Source organism: Coenobita brevimanus, chromosome 91, assembly GCF_032717465.1.
Source record: "Coenobita brevimanus isolate Jiangsu-jjx chromosome 91, ASM3271746v2, whole genome shotgun sequence".
Classification (NCBI taxonomy): domain Eukaryota; kingdom Metazoa; phylum Arthropoda; class Malacostraca; order Decapoda; family Coenobitidae; genus Coenobita; species Coenobita brevimanus.
This window is the reverse complement of record NC_137044.1, coordinates 37,079,049-37,095,964: the sequence shown is the minus strand read 5'-3', so window position 1 is coordinate 37,095,964 and position 16,916 is coordinate 37,079,049. Positions and strand designations below refer to the sequence as shown.

General features: G+C 40.2%; 1 protein-coding gene and 1 pseudogene across 1 annotated transcript in view; both read left to right on the top strand.

Moving 5' to 3' along the window:
• LOC145411964 (putative neural-cadherin 2) overlaps window positions 1-16,916 on the top strand; it is a 452,962-nt gene that overhangs the window by 130,233 nt on the left and 305,813 nt on the right. The gene's annotated exons all lie outside the window — the stretch shown is intronic.
• Window positions 14,349-14,469, top strand: LOC145412030 (5S ribosomal RNA; annotated as a pseudogene).

The window sequence follows — 16,916 nt, the reverse complement described above, 5'->3', positions numbered from 1 at the left end:
TTTCTGGTCGTTCTATAGCAGCTGTTGTAGACGGCCATCGTTCGTCTCCTAGATCTATCAATAGTGGTGTTCCTCAGGGTTCTGTCCTATCACCAACTCTCTTCCTTTTCATCAGAGAAATTACCAATATGCCGGGAATCGAACCCGGGACTCTCAGGTGAGTGCCAGGCAGCATACCACTACACCACGACCAAGTGAAAGTTAACTCTCGTTGTCACAATCTTGTAACCAACGTCCCTCCGCCCCCACTGTGGGCATCAAGAGGATGAGTTAACCCCCTGGCACTCGGGCAAGTAGATGCTTTTAATCTATCCCAAGCACTTACGGCAAGTCAGAATGAAGGAGGGACCTTGGTTACAAGATTGTGACAACGAGAGTTAACTTTTACCTGGTCGTGGTGTAGTGGTATGCTGCCTGGCTCTCACCTGAGAGTCCCTGGCTCGATTCCCGGCATATTGGTAATTTCTCTGATGATTTTTCCTGTGTAAAATACAGGTTCTCTCTTCATCTCTTCCATTGATTCATCAATGACCTTCTAAGCTGTACATCTAACCCTATCCACTCATACACTGATGACTCCACCCTTCACCTTTCCATTCGGTTCCCGCAACGTCCATCTCAGCAGTTACTCCATCAAACAAGGGATGAGGCTATGGCACACCTAATGTCTGACTTGGCTCGTATCTCTGACTGGGGAAAAATAATGTGGTTATTTTTAATGCATCAAACACTCAGTTTTTACACCTATCAACCCCACAAAATCATCCACAGGTATACCCACTAATGTTTAATAATACTCAGCTTAATCCTGCATCATCCTTGAACATGCTTAGGGTTTCATTTACTCGGGACTTATCTTGGAAAGATCATATTACATCTCTTGTCAAATCTGTTTCCAAGAGATTAGGTGTGTTAAGCCGACTCCGTTCCTTCATTACCCCTGGACAATTGTTGACTCCATACAGGGGTTTTATCCCCCCCTGTTTGGAGTACAACTCTCATGTGTTGGGAGGCTCCCCACATACAGCTCTTCTCGATATGGTGGAGGCAAAGGCTTTTCGTCTTATCAACTCTCCTCCTTTTACTGACGTCCTTCAACCTCTGTCTCTTCGTCGCACTGTTGCATCTTTATCTCTTTTCTATGGCTACTTTAATGGTCACTGCTTCTCTGAACTGTCTGCATGCATTCCTCCACCTTCTATGACGGGCGTGTAGCACCCATCTAGCAGCCAACTCTCATCCCTTTTCTGTCCAACTCTCTAATGCAAGAGTTAACCGTTACCGTACTCCCAGTCCTTCATTTATGCAACGGGTCAAATCTGGATCCATCTTCCTCTGTGTGTATTCCCTGCTTCCTATGATTTCCGGTCTTTCAAACGCAGTGTGTCCAGGCATCTCGAAATGATCAGTTCTTGAATTTGGCTCTCTTTTGTATTTTGTTTTTCTCTTGGAAGGAACAATAATTGAGAGCTCCTGGCCTTTGGTTCCTTCTTCCTCGCATAAAAAAAAAACTGCTCCCTCCGAGAAAACAAAAATAACAAGACAACAGAGAGCCAAATTCAAGATCCATTCATTTCGAGATGCCTGGACAGACTGCGTTTGAAAGACTGGAGATCATAGGAAGCAGGAAATACAGACAGAGAGAGCCAGTTCCAGAGTTGACCTGTTGCATACATGAAGGAGTGGGAGTAATAGTTAAATCTTGCATTAGGGAGTTGGACAGAGAAGGGATGAGAGTTTGTTGCTAGACGGGTGCTACATGCCCGCCGTTGTGGTGGAGGGATGCAAGCAGATAGTTCAGAGGAGCAGTGACCATTGAAGCACCGATAGAGAAGAGATAAAGATGCAACAGTGGTGCGAGGAAACAGAGGTTGAAGGGAGCCAGTAAGAGGAGGAAAGTTAATGAGACAAAAATCCTTTGACTCCACGCTGTTGAGAAGAGCTGCAGGCTTAGCACACCCAATCTTTTGGAAGCAGATTTTACAAGAGTGGTAATATGTCTCTTTGGTCTTAAAAATTTTACACAACGGTTTCGTAACCGTACTATATAGACAAAAAGATTATGGTGATGGATAATCAGACAGGGCAGCAGATAAAAAGAGAATAAGGAGGAAGCGATAAATTACCAAAGGATTTTCATAGCTTGTATGTATGTATAAAAATATAGCACTTGTAGTGGGAGGGCATGTATAATGAGAAATCAAGATCAGTCAGACAGGACTGTATCATGCATTATCTGAAAGTGATACTGAGAGAGAGAGAGAGAGAGAGAGAGAGAGAGAGAGAGAGAGAGAGATCTGACAGCTGGGAAGCGAAGACATTCCGTGATATCTGAGGAAAAAATCAAATTATCAATTGCCTGTACTTTGATTCCGGATGCTGTCATGTCACCAGAAACGGAGTTATAGGTTCAGGTAAATTTGTCATTATATTTTGATAAAGAATTCTAGGATATAGATGTAAAGAGAAAGTGGGAGATCTGAAATGAAGTAGACGAGCTGTAATATGGCAGTATGTGTTATTGATAGGAAGAACGTAAAAACAATTATTTCCGCAGGTGTCTTTTGCAACTGAATGCAATTGTCTCTCCAAAAAATATAAAAGAAAAAAAAACTCCATTATACGTAAGCATTTTATGGACATTGCGTCCAGTCTTTGGAATATATAATTATATTCCAGTATTAGCTGGCAACTAGAACTCTGTGGGATCCAAATTTCTTATCCAAAGGTGTGCGACTTGGGTGAGAGAGAGACAAAGGAACAAGTTCCTGATGAGCACGGAATTGACGATCCCATAGTGTAATGTATTAATTGACACATTGTATGGTATTCCAAACGTTCATTTTTGTATTATTATACATGTTGACCATTGGCTTAGGCTTGGGCTACTTTCACTGTTCTGCACGTTGGGATGAGGTAAAGGCGTGGTAGTGTCCCTTATTCATTCCGGAGTTGACGTAGGACCATTCTCAGACAAATTATCCAGTGACACCCTACTTCTACAGACACCGTTCTGAATCTCTCTCTCTCTCTCTCAGCCTAGCTTAGAGAGAGCAGCATCTGACAGTCCATCTTTCACTTTATTCATCAACTACATGGTCTGGTTGTAACTCTGAACAGAAAAAAATATCGTCCCAAAACTCACATCTCGCACATAAACATACCATCTTGTAGAAGCGCAACATGCAACACTTTCAATAACGGAACTGATAACAAACTATCCACATCTCTAAAAATGTATATTATTACAATCCTTGGCTCGCGAACATGGATGTCCTACTCCCACCTAACGATAAAAGAGAATATAACATTATGCTGATAACCTTTTTCCTTTCTTCATTCTACTGTACTTCCCACACAGCAGCCAAATGCCACTCCTCCTCTGCTATTAAATATCATTCCGGATGACACATCATGTTTGGATTTCATGGGAGAAGATCCCAGAATTTCTTCATTTGACTTTTTGTGCAATATCGACAATGATGTTTGGAACAGGCTTATATATATACATATATATAGATAGATAGGTAGATAGATAGATAGATAGACAGACAGATAGATGTAGAAAGATAGATAGATAGATAGATAGATATACATAAATACACACACACACATTTATATATACAGTATATATAGATAGATAGGTAGGTAGATAGATAGGTAGATAGAAAGATAGATATACATAAATACACACACACACATTTACAAACACACACACACACACACACACACACACACACATATATATATATATATATATATATATATATATATATATATATATATATATATATATATATATGTGTACACTGGAGAGTAAAGTTGCCTATCTAAAGAATTGATTAGATAAATAAAGGTCACTTGGTTGTAACACGAGTACAAATCCCAGTGGTCTGTACCCAGTATACGATGCCTTCTGTAAGGCATTTTTGTGCTATTTCTGTCGTCATTCAAAAGCGGGTGAAGTAATTGGTTTAGTTGCCTTGTGTCAGATATGAAACAGAATGCAAATATGACACTTGATGAGACACTTTTCGTGACACGGCTGCAGCTGCGACTACGTCGATGCCTTATGTCCAAACTTTCTTTGAAAATTCTCACTGGACTTACCTTGAAGCTGAGAATAATCAGGAAAATATACGGGCGGATGTTTTTTATTTGTTATTTGGCCACCTACAATTTCTTAACAGACTTAATAAAAAACAACTGAATGGGATGATGAAGAATCAGTTTGAACTGTTGGCTTTCTCTTTTCTGCGGACAAGGTAGTAGAGGCATCAGAACTGGAGATTGAGCTACGTGTCCCTTCACCAGAGAGCCCGAACTGGCAGAGCAGAAACAGTTGCTTCTATGTAACAGTGGAACGGGTGTACAACCGCTATCACCACTTGGTAGTCTCACTCTTTTGTATGTTGGTGATTTATTAAAAGCTTGGTAGTCGCTGTTGTTTATTCTTGAGTCGACACAGGAAAGATTATCCATTCACACCCTACAAACACACCCTGCTGAGACGTTGCCTCTCACGTTCTTTCATCCTCGCCAGGAGATAGCACCATCTGACATTCCTTCATTCACATCACTCATCAGCTACGACTTCTGGTTCCAACTGTATACTGGAAAAACTCCCATAATTCACGTTTCATACACACACATAAAACCATATATAATCTTAACATGTAATTTTGCCAATTACAGAAATAACTTTTAAAAATCCATCTTACCATAAATATATACTATAAAACTAGTCAGTTAGTTCCCTGAGGCACGACGTTCTTCGTCAGCATGACACGCTAACAGATGTGGTTATTGTACTCCACATTTCTCACTTACATGCCACCGTCTTAGTCACTGATTGCCCACTTCATGCATTGGGATTGCGAGTCCTCGTGCAGTACTATGCAAGGGCATTTAGAGCATTTCAAGCTGGTGGAGTAAAAGAAGGTGTTGGATTATTGTCCGTTGCGAAGACGAGGGTCAGTAAGATGGACAGTCAGATTTTGCTATGTTATAATTGCCCCATAGATTACGATACGCAACAACGAATTTACATCAAGGTACCTGGCTGTACTGTTGGGCAAACAGGGACACGATGGTGCAGTCGGGGACATTAGTTCAAATATAACGTCCTTCTATATCACACGAGAGAGGCGGTAGCTGAGACGGAAGAGACGTGGCCTGCTGTCCCAACGGATGCGGATTCGAATTCTGGCTGGGTTAAGTAACAGATTGAGAATCCGATTTTCTTTAAATTAGACTCTACTGATCTACCATGAGATCCGCCGACGTATAGAAAAAACACCCACGCTAATACCAGTGCTCCAGTCCTGTGTGGAACTTGGATATAACTAAAATGAGTGGAGAAGAGAGAATGCCATGGAGTATCAGCTAGAAAATTTTTAAATCCAACCCAGTCCGCAGCAAGAAAGCGCCATATGGTCACCCTGACTGGTTCAGAACGGTGAGGGTTGGGGCGACTGACGAATGGAACCTTGATGAGGTTGTGGTCAGAGGATCATAACAGAGATAGTACCTCGATGAGTATATTCATTACGCACGTTTCTTACCTCTCATATCATCCATCCTCTTAATATATACAGTATATATATATATATATATATATATATATATATATATATTGAGAGATAGATAGATAGATAGATAGAGAGAGAGAGAGAGAGAGAGAGAGAGAGTGAGAGAGAGAGAGAGAGAGAGATACATACATACATACATACATATAGGTATATATGCCAAATAAAATAATACGAGAAAAAACAATTTCATTAAAAAAGAAAAAAAAAAAAAAAAAAGGCTTTCATGCTCTAACTTGTACCGAGTGTGACACTGATGAGTTGAACGATTGAGTAAATACCCAATAGTGTGAAGGGATTCTGCAAAAGTAGTAGGGAGAGCTAATACAACTAGGGCAACAAGTATTTAAAAAAACAATTCGAGCTCATGAAAAGAAGCAAGGATACGAATGTGTAAACGAAGAAAAATGAAACAGAACAAGTAGAATTACGAGTAGGTAAGTTTATTACAAAGAGACAGAGAAGAAAAACGATAGAGAAACATGGATCAGATCAAAGAAACCATCAAAAACTGAAGTAATCTGAAATAGGTTGGAAGCGAAATAGCACAAAGAAAGCAACAAATTTAGTCACTGAAAGACAAAAATGGTGAAACCACGAAGTGCAGAGAGATGATGAAGAGAGCTGAAAAATTTACAAAGGACTGTCTGCATCAAAGACAATAGTACCAACAGCTGATTTCAGCTGACACAAGTGAAATACCAGACGTAACACCAGACGAAGTAAACTTTTCTTCTGTAAGTATCAAAAGTGGAAAATCCCCAAGGAGAACATGGAATAGTAGCGGATTTACTGTCGGAAGCAAGAGTAGAAATTCAAAACCCGCCCTCCTACTTATTTACCCAGTGTGTAAAGGAGAATATCTTACGGCACTGGGGTCTGATATACCACCAAGTTAAGAGTCTGTGTAACCCTGTACAGGAATGGGAACTTACCCCAGCCAAAGACCAATGTTCGGATTGATATCAGCAAATTTGCAACTTTTGAGGAACGGTGTTTGGAAAGCACTGATTAGCAGAGTCGATCCTCCCCGTACAAGACAGGCCTAGCAAGTCGGTGGAAATAAATATTATTCAATTGCTCAAACCGAACGCAGAGAGAATAACAGACTGGTCTCTCTGTGACGGTCTGAAATCTGTACACGAACTATAAATAATAAAATCGGATTTATCTACTTCTAAATGATCAGTATTGGAACCCTAACAGGGAAACAAGAAGATGTTCAACTGCTGACGGAAAAGAACATAATGATCATAGGACTGGCGGAAAGGCAAAGAGGCTGTCGTCGGCAAATCCTACACAATGATATTGAGTTGGTGTATTCCGTAGAAGATGAGTCTATATCAAATGGAGTAGCAATAATCTTTGAGCCATACTTAGTAATATATATAGAGGGAGTGAATTATACCAGCGGAGGAGTAGTGGCTGTGACGTTGAATATGAATGGATTAAGAACTTCATTTACATAGGTGTGTGCACCAGAGCAAGGGTGAATGAGAAAGAGGATTTTTATAATGACTAAAAGAACATGTCACATGTAGTCAGCTGAAAGTGAAAAGATCATTAAGGGGGACTTGAATGCCCGTATTGGTGCTGAGACTGTTGAGGATGTGGTGGACTCTTTTTGTGTGGGGCTGAAGAATCTGGAAGGAGACATGCTCATTGATTTTTTTGTAGAAAAACCAATATGGTCATTCTAAACATATATTTTAAGCATAGACATTCACTTATTTTTACATGGTACACATATAACAACAAAACAGAAGAATATGATCAAAAGCAGCAAATTGATTTCATTTCAAGTAGCTGGAAATCTTTGTTGACAGATGTGAAGGTAATACCATTAATATCTTTTGAGTCAGACCACAGACCTCCAGGAAGAAAATTTAAATTACATAGCCCTCCATAACTAAGCAATGAAAAAAGAACCAGAGTGGACACGGATAATGTCAAGGTCATGAAGCACCCATTCAACGAAGCTGCGAACAGCTACAAGACCTAGAATTTGAAGCTGTTGAGGACGGATGGGCTAATTTCAAGGAGATTATAAGCATATTCAGGAGATTCCGCTGCATGATATTACTGACGATAGCCCACCTACCATTGACGAAGTTCAAGATGCAATGATTAGCATGAAGAACAACAAATCAAGTGGACCTGACGACTTACTGGTAGAAACTCTCAAAGCTGGAGGCATGCTGGTGATCGCGCTTCTATGTCGACTGTTCAGTATAGCATATAGTGAAAACTAAATCCCCAAGGATTCGAATGAATAAAAAGTGTATCCAATTTTAAAAAAATAAGGAGATCCACCTAACTGCAAGAATTACTGAGGTATATCGCAAATGATTCATGTAAGCAAAATATATGAATGAATATCAGAAAAATGAGTGAGAAACTGTATTGAAGACTTAATTTCTCACGAGCAGTGTTCTTTTAGGCCAGTGCGAGGCACAATGGACCAAATTTCATTTATAAGGTTGATGCTATAATAATCATTGGGATATGATACACAACAGCAAGTATGCTTTATCAAGCTTGAAAAGGCTTTGATCCGTGTACCAAGAAATAAAATATAGAAAATACTTTAGGAGTATGGAGTTAGAGAAGCGTTGTTAAGAGCTGTTATGAGTACATCTGATGAGTAGAATGGCTATGTGAGTGGGGGAACTACAACATTCAGCATAGGGATGGGAGTGATGGAGGGTAGCGTGTTGTCACCAGTATTGTTTTTTTGTCTATATGGACAAAGTAATGAGAGATGCACCTAAGGTCGAAGGCGAAACATACTGTTTCGCTTAGGCAGATGATGTTGTTCAGAGGAAGAGAAGTAGGCAGCAGTTTACACAGGTGATGGATTGGTGGGTGGAAGCATTTTCCGGATACGGATGAAAGATGAATGCATCAAAATGTGATGGGCGGGCGACAGGCTGAGGAAGATCTTCAGATTGATGACATTAGTCTAACACTAACAGATAACTTTTAATACCTTGGCAGCAAATTGACTTTCAGCAACAGCACTGAGGATGACATAAACAGCAGAATAGCGAAATATAGCAAGAATGTTGGCTTTTTAAACCCATTAATGAGAGATAACTTATATCAGGAAAGGTAAAGATTCGCATATATGCTACAATACTGCGACCAATACTCCTATATGGAATCGAAGAGTGGATACTTATATAGCGTTTGAAGAGGAAATCTCAAGCTGCGGAAGTAAGGGTGTTGAGACTGATAATGGAAGTGACTAAATGAGATCGTATGAGAAACGTGAACATCGGAGGGACGTTGGGGGTTGATCCTCTTATTTTAACAACAGAACGTAAGCAGCTAAGATGGTACGGACATGTAAAGAGAAGAGGACCGGAACATTATGTCAAATATTTTATGGATTAGAAGAAGGCCATGCAGAAGGCCTTGCAAATACGTGGAGTGAGATATTTATTATAAAGATTTGGGTCAGTGTGGAAGAGGCAAGCAGAACAGCAGTGCCAGGATAGAACAAAATGGGGAAGATTAGTCGGATGTCGCCAAACCAACAGGCCAGTGTAAGCCTACTGGGCGTATGGGTACAGAGTACAATAAAGAAGAATATTCCCAAAACATGGTGTAGTCCAATGGTTATTATGTTTACAAGAAAGGTGCTAGAAAGATCATATTAACTATTGGCCTATTAGCATGTTTATCAGTTATTTACAAATATTCCACAAAATTGGTTATGAATAGGCTAACTATAAATATGGAAAGAAATCAACTTTGTGAGCAGACAGGAATTGTGAAGCGGTGATCATCTGCACACAATGAATCGGCTAATTGAGAAAACCGCAGAATATAATGAACCATTGTGCTTAGATTTTGTGATTACGAAAAGGTTTTTGTCTCAGTGGAGCACTAAGCAATTATAATTTCATTGGAAGAACAAGGAATAAACGAGAGCATTGTAAAACTGCTCGAAAACATATCCAAAGAAAGACCTGCTACAATGGAGCCACATAAAGTCTCAGCAAAAATAATATTGAGAAAGGGGTGTCTCACGGTGATACAGTTTCAACTTAATTATTTACAGCATGCACTGAAAACATTTTCAGAAAGCTTGAATAGAGAACAAAGGAATATATAGAGATGGAGATAACTTAAATCTTTTAAGATATCCAGATGGAATTTTCCTAATCTCAGAAACAGTATAGACATTGCAAGAAATGTTAAATGGCCTAAACAGAGAAAGTTTCAAAGAAGGGCTAAAGATGAACAGGGGTATAACTAATGTTTAATCCAAATACACCAAAGGGCGTCATCAGAATATGTGAAGATATTTTTGAAGAAGTTGATGAGTAGCCTACAATTTCTTGAGCCAATACATAAACTAAGGAAACCATGAATCATACTAAAAAGACGCATTACATATTGGATGGAAAGCTTTTCGTAAACATAGAGACACCATGAAAAGAAGCTTGCCAGTATATAAGGAAATGTAATGAATGTATAACTCCAGTTATGACATACGGTTGTGAGACCTGGAAACTGACAAATCCATGGAAAGTACGTAATGTGTTCTCAGAGAACAATGGAAGTCTATATTGGGAATATCTTTGACAGACAGGAAGAGTTCAATTTGGATGAGAGAACAGAGTAAAGAAAAGAACAGTATAGAAGCTATAAAAGAAAATAAATGGAGGTGGGCAGGTCACATAACAAGAACAAGGGATTACCGATGGAGCAAGATTCCGCCTGACTGGACTCTAAGAGATTGCAAACTTAGCAGAAAAAGGCCAGACAGGAGGTGGAGAGATGAGATAGAGAAGTTTGCAGGACAACACCTAATAGAGACTGGATCAGTCAAGGAATTCATGGAGAAGAATAGGGGAGGCTTTTGTTTAGCAATAGTCCTGCAATGCCTGATGATGATGATGATGATGATGATGAACCATGGGGTTATCACACAACCTTTTTACACACCAGCACTGATCTTGAAGCATTCACATACGAGTAGATGCACACCTACCTTAATCCATGGTTCACCACCATCGTGAAAGCTCTTAATGAATATTCTAACAAATAAATATGGAAGGAAACCAACTTTGTGAGCAGACAGGAATTGTGAAGCGGTTAACCATCTACACCATACGTATGCAGTACTTTCCATAGTCCTTCTCTTTTTACCTTATTGTACTCATTTTTCAAATCCGTAGCTTTAAGAAAGACCTTATAGCCGTTCTCACAGGCCGTCTCCACTTTGTGTCTCGTTGCAACTATTTGATCTACACATCCCTGCCACTCTTAAAGCCAGTTCTTCCTTACATCACCAGTCATTCTAATAGACCCTTTCAAATAATTTTTTTTTTGAATATCTTTCCAACAACACATGAGAGATTTTTTGTATATAATTTTTGCACTCATTCAGATTATAATTTCACTATTTTTTTTCTTTAACAGATCTCTTTGCCTCCGCCCCCCCCCTCTCTCTCTCTCTCATACTTACTCCCCACTTGTTTCCCTACTTCTCTCTCCATCCCTCTGCAATCCTTCCCTCCTTTCCTTCCTCCCCTCTCATCTTTTTCTATTTCCCTTCCCCCCCTCACTCGCTCCTTAGTTTCTCCCCATGCCTCTTCGTCATTCCCCCCTCTCTTTCTCTCTCCTTTACCTCTCTGATTCTTCCCGACGTATATGATGTATGCTGCTGCGTCGCCAAGAATTTTTAATCAATCCGCCAACCATTCTCCATTTTTTCCCCTTCCTCTGTTTTCTTTCTTTCCCTTCTCTTCCCCTCCCCCCACGACCACCACCATTTTTAGAGTCCTCATACCACCAATTTCTCTCTCGTGTTTTCATCCCGGCCTCGACCCTCCCGTCCTTACTTCCTTTTATTATTATACCCGCTTTCGCTAAGAGAATACGGGTGTTATGTTTTGATCGGTGTGTGTGTGTGTGTGTGTGTGTGTGTGTGTGTGTGTGTGTGTGTGTGTGTGTGTGTGTGTGTGTGTGTAAGTGTGTGTGTGTGTGTGTGTGTGTGTGTGTGTGTGTTTGTTTCAGCACAAATACTCGTAGTTACTATCCCATTTTGGCCAAACAGGGAGGAAGGGTTGAAGGTCAAACAGTGGGTTGACCTATTTCTTTCAGAGCAATGAATTTTAGGTCAAAGTCAAAAGACTAGGTCATAATTTGGCTTAGCCTGCTTAGACAGTTATTTTGCAGTTTAGACCAAATTGAGGGTCAGGCAAGATTGAAAGGAGTGAATTATAAGACCAATGAATCATCACAAGGCGAGGTAGACGTTCGACCCGTGTGTCCGTGTGTGAATATACTTTTAAATCAGTTCTGATCTGATCTGGAATAAGTTCGGTTGAACGGTTGGAGATCCCACAAAGGGGTAGCATGTTGTTTTAAGTACAATAGGTCAGAGGTCAAGATCACATTTCAAGGTCAACCATTATCATCCGATTTAGATAAAACTTTGTGAATGGGTTCAGGGTAAGGCAAGGACAAAGGAATTTCATTTTCATATATTTAGTGAAAAATCTATGTCACAGGAAAAGTTGAGATGTGATGGTCAAAGGACAAGGTCAACCCTGGTTTGGACCAAATTTGATGGAAGGGTGTAGAGCCACACAAAAATGAAGCAATTCGAGCTTGATAACAATCAGTCAGAGGCCAAGGACATAGAACGAAGTCAAATGTTCGGCTCTTGAACCATTTCGTGGACGCGTGTGTTGCATTCTGTGAGTGATCCTTTTGGTTTTTCCTCTTACTCACTCCCCTCCCTACTCCTAATTTTCTTCCTCTCTCCCCTCCCCTCCTTCTTCCTCTCCCTTTCCTCCTTTTCCTGTCCCTCCATTCCCTTTCTTTAGGACATCATCTCTCCCATGTATTCTTCCCTCTCCCCTCTCTCCCTCCTCACTCTGACTTCCCTTCCTTCTTTTTCCCAACTCCCATTCCTTGTCCCCTCTCGCCTCTCTTACCTCACCTCTCCCCTTCCCCATTTATTCGTCTTTCTTTTCTCTTTCTTTTATTTTCCTCATCCCCTCTCCCCTCTTATTCCTCCTCCTCCCCTCTCCTCTCTCCCCACCTCTCTCTCCCACGTTTCTGTTCTGATCGTTGCAGTTTATGAAGATTTTACACTGTTTTCAGATTCTGCCTCTTCTCCGACTTGATCTGTGCTGTGGCTGCTTTTGCCGCTTCTGTATGTGTTGTTAAAATATTGTATTTTATGCTATTATTCCACTTTTATTGTACTGTGATACTATCAGTATTATCCTTTGTGTCGGATCGTTTCTGCTAATTATATTTTTTAGGTTAATATTCCATTCGTATGATTATTTGCACTTCTTTTTCTTCTCGAAGATAGCATTTCTTATATTACTCTTATTATTCCTTTATATATATATATATATATATATATATATATATATATATATATATATATATATATATATATATATATATATATATATATATATTAATAACTATGTCAGACTCCTGTAATACACGCAGGCTGATTTTTGTATGGCGTTATGCGGAAGATTATACAGGAATTGCCTTGACCATGGAAAAGTTAATGGTATCCTAATTAAAACTCTTAGGTTCTTATACTAACTCGGGCGAACAGAATGACTTTGTGTTGGGTTGAACAAAACACTATAGAAGACGCAAACGTGAAAAGCTTTTTGTGTTTTATGGTTTCGTTGCTACGACTGTTGCACTTTTAATTGTTCCATATTATGTTGTTACATTCTCTCTGTTTTTGTTCCTAGTTGTTGAGTCCCATATTGGTAGTTTTTGTCTTCTGTGCTTTGTTCTGACTGTTTCACGTGTAGATGTTCTCAATCAGTGGTTCCACACCATTTTCATGCTATGGTCCGTCTAGGCAGTATTCGAAAAGAATGTATGGACCCCATCAACAGCTCCTTTTGAATTACCATTCAGTGTATCGTAGCTGGAATGAGTATGATTGATATGATTTTTAAACAGTTCGGGTGATTTAAACTAAGGATGCAGTGGATGCACGAGAAAGAACACTCAAAACAGTAAGAGTATGCAGCATAACAGAGGTCATCTTCCATGTGAAACTGATTATGTTGGTAAAACGTTCAGCATTTTATAAATGCCTGTTTCCATGACAAGGTACAGAAACCTCATATCCTCACCAACATCTCGGTAAAGTTCCTCTCTCCAGGAATGACTTTGTCAAACGATTCTTTTAGCGTTTCAGGAACTGATATTACACTGACCTCAGGAATGCTCAACAAGAGAAATTTGGCAGAACAATAACTTCCAACAAATGTAGCTTTTGGAAATCAATTATGAAACTCTGTCTCCTCTGCCTCCAGATACTTAAGATTACCTCATGACCCATTTTGACATAAAATTCCCTTCAAGGTGGGAACCTCTTTCCTTCGCAATGCGACTGCATTTATTATTGTCTTTGTTTTTTTTCGTTATTGTTGATTTACTAATTTCTTGAAAAGATTTTTGCATATGTAGAAGTTATTCTAGAATAATGCAGTTGCATTTATCTATATGATTGTTTTTATATTATTCATCGCTTTCTTGTTCATCTATCTGCCTGTATTTAGCCGGACGTTTTAGTTCTGTAAAAGGTGACAACAAACAAATCGCCTCCATGTCGCCCTGTCCTCTGCCATTTGGCTGCCCTCCCCCCAACTCACATCCCCCCTCCCACATATCTCTCCACTCCTTCCCTCCTCTCATCCTCAACCCGAGGCATCCCATCGACGTATGGGTACATTGCAACATTTTGTCACAGCTAGTCCCGTCATACCACGTTGAGTACACAGCTTCCCGTCTGATCAGCGAAGTTAAGCAACGTTGGGTCTGGTTAGTACTTGGATGGGTGACTGCCTGGGAACACCAGATGCTGTTGGCATCCCTACTTGTCAAGTGGGGTTGGTGGAGGATTAGTGCCCCTCCCTGTAAAACAATTAACTCTAAGCCCTTGGCCACCCCGTCTGGGATACATGGCGTCTGGCAATGAATGAATGAATGAATAGTCCCGTCGATGTAATGGTATGTCGCGCAATTGCAAGGTTCATAATTTGCACAATTTTAAATTTTTGCGCGTGATTTTTCGTATGTATACACGGGACACCTTCCTCTATTCCTCTGCAAGATGCCAGGCAGGGATAATGCCTTACACTGATAACCTCCCCCCCCCCCACATGCCATTGTCTCAGCAATTCACCTGTTACCAGTGACCTCGCCAATAAACACATTCTGGGCCAGAGTGATTCCCCAATCGATGACAATGTGGAGGACAAAGTTTACGTAGCATTAGAGGAAGAAACAGTCAGAAATGATGATCAGGTAATGTTACCAAAAAAGGTCAGGTATGTTGATGAGTTAGTGAGTGAAACAATGCTTATAATGCCTATATTACTGTTTGAAAACCAATATACTCTTGTACTACATATAAATTCGTGCCAAATAAATAAATAAATACCGTTTATATGTGGTGTGGAATAGTTACCCTCCCATAGAACTCGTTTTCTTTGGAGCCAGCCTGATAGAAAACCCAGTAAGGTAAGGAGGTACTGCTACCTGTATCGAGTATTTTAAACCTCAGGTGAGCGATTTCTCTATGAATTTTCGATGTTTCTCACCAAAAGCGGAGGTTTTAGCCAAAAAAAAAAAAAAATCCAAAACAGCTTGGGATTGGGGGGTGTCGGAGGTGCGAAATAGCTCTGGACGTGATGGGATAATTTCCCAGTCCCCCTCAGCCCCTCCTCCAAAATTACATACACTCTTCTAATCAGTCTCTCATTCCTCATTATCTCCATATGGCCAAATCATCTAAGATCATTTAGCATTTTCTTAACAGTTTCAGTCACATCCACATCAATACCACAATGCTTCTTTACTTCCTCATTTGTCTGTGTCACCAAGCAACTATATCTACTTCTCTCAGATAACTCATTTCTACTGTGGTCACTCATGACTTGCGTCCTTCTAACATGGTCAGTTTTGCTCTCGTACCTTAGAGTGCTATTATGGAGAGACCTTTTATGATTTCACGCTTTTCGTTATCGCCGCTTTCGCTGAAACAGATGCCTTTTTACTCTGCTTTACTTTTTCAAACACTTCATTCTCTAAACTTCTTTACATACTCACTAAACTAAGTACTTAAATGCACTTCCATCATCACTTACCTCATCATCCAGCCTGAATGTGTATTCTGTGACTTCATTTCACTCAAACACCATGACTTTACTTTTATATTTAATCATTAATGACTCTTACTTTGCCTGTAGTGCTGGAAAGAGATACCTTCACAGGGTGGCACCGATATTACCGGGTGGATTCATTGCTTGGTTAAACAAACGTCCTTCATCCCCTTCCCTGTCCCCCAAAGCTGGATGGTTGATTTCGCTGCTGAACCTGTTAGTGCTCTCGCTACTGACCCTGAAGTTGTTGCTGTTATTGTTAATGTTGTTTTAGTTGTTACTGTTGTTGTTGCTGTGGTTGTTACTACTGCTGTGACTGTTATTTATGTTGTTATTTGATTTAAATAAGGTCAACGCTGTTATAGTTAGTTACTCAAACACAGATGCATGAATCGGAACCTGACCTTTTCCTGTAACTTTGAATTTTGACTCATTGTTCTCACAGTGGAATCCCCGGATTCTTGCCTGACGAGGTGATCTTTCCCTGTGATCTTGACCTTTTACTGAATGTTTTCAAACTTAGCAAACTTTGTGGTCGAGTTGAAGATCACGAGGGGTTTTGTTTTACTGTTTTTTTTTTTCCTCTCGAACGATCAAAAGTCGCTAGATAAGAACGAATTCAATTCTTTTATCCACTGTAGACAAAAATTTGGGGAATGATTCATGTCAAAACAAGGGAATAGAGATTCTGTTTTGGGGACAATCAGTCACTGGTCAATTACAGGGAAAGGTCAATATTCAGTGTCATTGCGGCAAAGTCAGCTTCGATTAAATTTGTTGCAATACCATCATACCGTAAAATCCCCTCATCTGCGTGGCCCTCGAACCCACCAAGCCACTGCAGGTCTAAAAGATGTGGGACGGCACGTCATTACATTTTTCCGATCGGATCCACACATCATGACCCCCTGCAATGTAGTAGCAGCCAATTTACATTTCCGATCACGATGAATTTTATATGTATATACATCTATCCATCTATCTATTGCCAGACACCTCAAACCCGTACGGGGTTGCCACAAACAAATCGCCTCCACGTCGCTCTGTCCCCCGCCATTTCACTCCCCTCCTCCCAATTCACACACCCCTCTCTCATATACCTATCCACCCCATCCCTCCATCTCATCCTCGGTCTCCCCCTCCCTCTCCCCCC